Source organism: Panicum virgatum, chromosome 5N (assembly GCF_016808335.1).
Source record: "Panicum virgatum strain AP13 chromosome 5N, P.virgatum_v5, whole genome shotgun sequence".
Classification (NCBI taxonomy): Eukaryota; Viridiplantae; Streptophyta; class Magnoliopsida; order Poales; family Poaceae; genus Panicum; species Panicum virgatum.
Genome location: NC_053149.1, coordinates 62139599 through 62145598, shown reverse-complemented (window position 1 = coordinate 62145598; position 6000 = coordinate 62139599).

The following is a 6000-nucleotide window of genomic DNA, read 5'->3' as shown; positions in this document are numbered from 1 at the left end:
TCCCAAGCTCCGATCCCCGTCAGTTGCATGCCATGCACAGTGGCCGATCAACATTGTCCTCATCAGCAGTTTTTTAGATATATATATTTCTATATATATAGTTCAACAGTGCATCGTCATGGCCATGTTTTCCTGACATGTTACGGACGGTCGATGGGTCTGATGAGGAACGTCCGTACGGGGTCCAAAATAAGCAGCCTGATTGCTCCTGATGTTGCCCTACAGCCGTGCCCTTGGCCGGCTGCTGCTGCTCCACCGCTACAGTATACACACGGCTGCTGGGTGCAGCAGGCAGGGGAGTTAGTGTGGTGGATGGGGGTGCCGGTGTTGGTGGACGCCGGCCGTAATGGTGGCGGTGGTTGTTGAGAGAGCTAGAGCGGGGGCAAATGCATGCGCGCGCCCCAAAAGCCAGCCCAGCCATCTCCGACGACGTGTGTCCGTCCCTGCGCGCGCGCGACGAGCTGAGGCCTGAGGGTGCCGGCGGGCAGAAGTGGCCCGGCCCCCGGGGGGCGGATCGGAGCGAGTGAAAGTGCGCGCCCTTCGTAGACGCAGATTTGCCGGCGATCGCGGTGCGGTTACTTGGACGCGTCGGCGTCGTGGTTCGTGGACGCCATGATTGCTCGCTGAGTCGCGCTGCTGGTGGCCGGAAGGAGTGGTGGATCCGTTGCTCGGTGATGCTGCCGCTGGAAGCATGGCGTCAGCAGGGGAGATATCTCCTGGTCTTCCCCCGTTCGGCGATTGCATATATGGCATTTCTTCGGGACGCGTCAGGTGAGAAGCTAGCTGATGTATGAAAAGGGACGCTCATATTCGCGATCCACGTCGTGGAATCATGCATGCGGGAGAGGGATGCTCATCCGTCGCCCAATCATAAGGTGCGAGCAAATGAGTGCGTCCGTATTTGTTCGATGGATAGTTCATATATATATATATATATATATATATATATATATATATATATATATATGGTGCCCCTCCTGGCATATACTGAATGTGCCTGCTTACATTCGAGTGTTCGTCTCATATACCGACATATCCTACAAGCAAACATTTCAGCTTGCCATTTTTATGAAAATTTCTTACGACTTCGTAAGTTCTTGGTACACTGACGGTTAAAAAGGTTAACCAGCAGCAAGGGCGACGCTACGTTGAGCCTTCCTTGCGCCAATGCATCGAGATAAACTTTTTTCCCCACTAACTAAGCTTATATTCATCATATAATCTTGGAAAAACATGCATGTCAGCCCCTTGAGCCTTGCCCCAGGGTTAGTTTAACGATGGCTTCGCCCCTGGCAGTAGTTCTAGAGAGGCATATATTTGTAGATAGAGATAGTGTATTATATGTAGGAGTCCTAGTTATGGTCACTGTAGTAAGATTACGAAGTCAACTAATTGTATAACATATATGAACTGAGTGTAACTTGACTGGGATTCTAACATCTATATTTAGCATAGGTGATGGGTGCCTGAATGAATTTTATAAACTTATTGTAGAAACTAATGCTTATATTCTTCGAGCGGTATGCCACGTGGACGATAGTGATACGCCTAAAGTAGTAGTAGTTCCGTTGTTATTCGGATTGGCAGCCCAGGAAAAAAAAACTAATTATACCACGTTTTTTTATACCACGTTGATCTGCCGGCCAGAAAAACTAAAAACTGTACCTGATTTGTCGGTTTCATTTTTAACCACGCAATCGTCATCACATTCGGAATGACGGGATGGATGGTACAATGTGTACACACGTATTACGCGCCATCACACGGCCGCAAATAAGTGTCTCCGATCCACAAATTTCCGAATCGTGACGGATCGAATCACCTTGCTGTGTCAATTATCGCCTCAGAGGAGAAGAGGACAAATGGAGATTCGCACCGGTCTGACCTCACCATTCCCCTCCCGTCAACGAGCAGGGGGACGCGTTGGTCTCTTCCCGAGCCTCACACGATCACATCTCCCCTGATGTATATATAAACCTCATTTTCACCCGAGGCCATCGCGACCATCCCTTTCGCCACCTTAAATTTCTCCGCCGGATAAACCCAAGACGTCACCTGGAGAAACCCGACTCTGTTTTGGCTACCAATGCAAAGCGGAGTCATCGAAACGAGCAGAGTTTGATTGCCAGCGGCGATCCATGTTCTTTTTTCTTTTTTCTGTATCCAGCAGCTGTGCCGCCGGTCGCGGCTCGACACTCGCCGTGGTCGTGGCAGGAAACGGAGCCCCAAAATGGGCTCTCGGTGTCACACGCATGCCATGCTGTTAGCTGACTGGCCGATGATCTTTCAGCATTCCAGCCGAACCAAGTCACCAACACGCGCCCCCCGGCCGCTCCTTAAATCGGTCCATGTCGAACTCGACACGTCGGCGGCGACGGCCGTCCGGCGCGGCCGTGCCACGTTATCCCTCGGACGGCACCGGCCGGGCCGCTCGGCGCAGTGTCCGCGTCGTGCGGAGCAGAGAGCGCGGTGATCCTCGAGTTGGCGACCGAAAGAAAACCTGTCCACGGCCGGGCAGGAGAGGCCCGGCCACCCGGAGCGCGCCGATCGAGCGGCAACAGCGCCGCGTCGGCTGGGGATCGGCGCGCCGCGCCGCGGTGTCCCCAGCTCTGCGTCTGCCATCGGTCGCCTCACATGCATGGGGCCAAACCCCGGGATCGCGTCGCGTCGCGTCTCTGTCTGTGTCTGTCCCCGTCGCCTGGCGGTGAGAAGCCATGCCCAGGACACGCGCGGTCGGGGGGGGGGGGGGGGGGGGGGGGGGGGGGGGCGGCCGACGACGGCGTGACGCATGTCGTGACGACCACTCGAGGCTGTAACCGCTGGGCTTCTGATATACAGCTCGCTCACTCTCACTCCGGAGCTCCGGCCGGCCGCGCGGGAGGGTTCGTTGGATCGGTCGCATCGCGCCAACGGGAGAAACGCCAAGCAGAGGCAGAGCACGCGCGCGCGACCAGGCCGCGCCGGCGCGGCATCGCCCGCCGCACGGCACGAGCCGGAAAGGGATGGGCGGATGGCACGAGCCGTATAGGTTGGCTGATATAACAATCAAGGAACAAGGAGGATGCGCGCTTTCATTCGGATGCGTGGACGCCACAGCTTTTTACAGCGGCGGCGAGTACCGATCGATCAGTTCTACCGGGAGCAGCAGCACGCGGTGACCGCCGGTTTGTCGCTTTGCTTGCATGTCCGCTCCATCTTCCCCGCGCGCAAGAACGCATGTAGCGGCAGCCCTAGCCTAGAACTTTTACCTTTTCCTTTACATGTAAAAGCGACGAGCTAGGGAAGATCGCATGGACGGCACGGGAGAACCGGCGGTGCGTGCTGCGCTTTTACGCTCATGGACGGCGAAGAGTCCCGCCGGCCGGGCCAGAAAGATTAGTAGGAGAACAAAGCTCGTTATGGATAGCTCGGGTTAGTGGTCGACCGAGAAATGGCAGACCCTTTTTCTCCTATCGCGTGCGTGCGTGCTTGCGCGTGAGGAAAATGTTAGAAAATTAGGCAAATTTATGTTTAATTTATTTCATAAATATGGCGCAAGCAAGAAATGCATGAACATGATATCATGTATGTGCTTATCAAAAGAATTCATCGTCAAAGTCATCATGAGTATGAAACTAGTGCTAACTAGTAAGGCATGATATGTGAAATCTCTCAAATAAAACATGTCGATCACACTAATCACAAAGATTGCAATAAGATTAGTGTAACATCCCAGTTTTCATCACTATTGAGGGGGAGTGTTGAATTGTACAATGCAAACTTCTAAAAGGTTCTATAAAAATAAGAATAAATCATGACATAATTTTGTTCACCATGAAGCTTGGATATTTTCTTGTCATGGTAAAATTTAGAATTTTCTAGAAATAAATATTTGTAGAGAACTTCCTAGAGTGTGACATGTCTCACTCATCCAAGAGGGCATGGGTGCCTATATAAGGAGGGTGCCACCCCTTGCCATGCCATACTACTCCACTCCATCCCACACACATCCAAATGCATGGTAGAAGTGAGCATATGTAGAGTGTGCTAGGTTAGCCACCACAAGGTGTGTTCCTTCGTAACTTTGTTGCTCCAATAAGGTAAGTGTCTTTATAAATGCTAGTCTTCCGGTTAAGCTTAGTACTTAGTGTATAAGTTGTGATCCATCGAAGGTTGACTCTGTCACCCGGGATCAAAAAAGGGTCTGGGCTTCATCAAAGGTTGGCTCTGCCACCCGGAAGCCAGCTTCATCTGTTGGTAGGCTCTGCCTCCCGGAAGCAAAAGGCGGCTCTGCCGTCAAAAGGACCTGGTACACTAAGTAACTAGAAACTGACCGACTCTGAAGTGAGTTGGTGTAGATCTTCAACTTAGTAGGGCCACCTCAATTTCCAACAATCACTAAAATAAAACTTATGTTGCAATTAAACTAGTAACGTAAAATAATACTAACGTTATATGAGATATTACATAACTACTAGGCAAACTATTTTATACTCTTGCCTTGCGTTAGTACATTCGTTCCCTTCAGTAACCAGCATACGCATGCTTGCACCTACGACAGAAAAATCATCTCGTCTCTTTCATAAAAGCCTCTCGAGTCACCGTACCACGCCATAATTCCCAGACAATCATGACAGCGCCTACCTCCTTCGCCATAACTTCATCATCCCCTGGAAGCCACAGAGTACCCACAGCATTGACCTTGAAATGACCCGTCATGACTCACTCCATTTCCTGGAAGCCGGCAAGAGTGCTCATAATATTAAATAACTCGTCATGCAAATATGGCGGCACCCACCTCGTCATAAATCGGGGTCGTCGCGCACAGTGACGGCCGAGATATTTTCTCCGCCGCGCGAACCACCTCACCTAGTCTATAAAAGAAGCCGACGCCCTGTAACACCCAGGTATTAATCCTCGGTAATTAAGTCAATTAAAGTGATTAGTTTTAAACTCACACGGTAAAGCACAAACCAAAACTTTTCATGTCAGCCTGGCCCGGACCGGTCTGACCGGTAAGGGCGATCGGTCTGACCGGTCTAACCCGAGTTGGTGGTTTTTGGGGCCCCACGTCATTTAAATCTCACTCTCTCTCTCTCCCAACCGCTCTCTCCCCTCACCAGAGCCGGCTCAAGCCCGAGCTCTCTCTCCCTCTCCTCTCATTTCTTCCCCCAAACCCTAGGACCCAAATCCTTTCATCCTCCATTGATCCAAGGCCCAAGGGAGTTCCATTTGGGTGGAGAATCATCCTTCCCGCGTGCTCCATCCCGGGGTGCCTTGGTTTCAAGCTCTTGAGGCAAGGACCCAAGGTAATAGCTTGTGGTTTGAGTTGATCTCTTGCTCTAGGGGGATTTAGGTAGTTTCCTTGGTCATGAACCTTTGCTTGCACCTTAGGCTAGAGCCTAGATGGAATTTGTGCGGTGGAATCAAGTTCTTGTGGGAAAAAGGACTCCTTCAAGGTAATTTAGGAGTTTGGATCGATCTCTTGTTCTAGAAGGTTTTTAGGTGGGTTTCTCTGGCCAAAAGCATCCACATGGACCCCTGAACTAGTTCCTAGGTGGTGTTTGCAGTTGTTGGACGATTTTTGCCACGCCCAAGATTCTAGGTTCTGGTCTGGGTAGGACCGGTCTGACCGGTTGGAGGGACCGGTTTGACCGGTAGCTTGCTGCGAGAGTAGGACCGGTCTGACCGGTGTTAGAGACCGGTATAGTTGGGCTGAGCAGGGGTAAATAGGTGGTTATTGATACCATTAGTTGGAAATTTAGTTGGGTATCGATTACTTGTAATTTTTATAAATCATGCATGCATTCTCATGTCATATGCATATGCACACGTGTAGCAGCCGCGGCGGAGGAGGTCGTATACGAGGTGGTTGCGGAGCCACCAGAGCCGCAAGGGCAAGCCCCGCAGGAGGAGGTTCGAGGGGAGTCGGCCCAAGGCCCGGCTAACCCAAGTGTGGTGCAGCAGACGCAAGGCAAGCCCTGGTGCATGTCCTATTATTTTAAATTATGATTCACTATG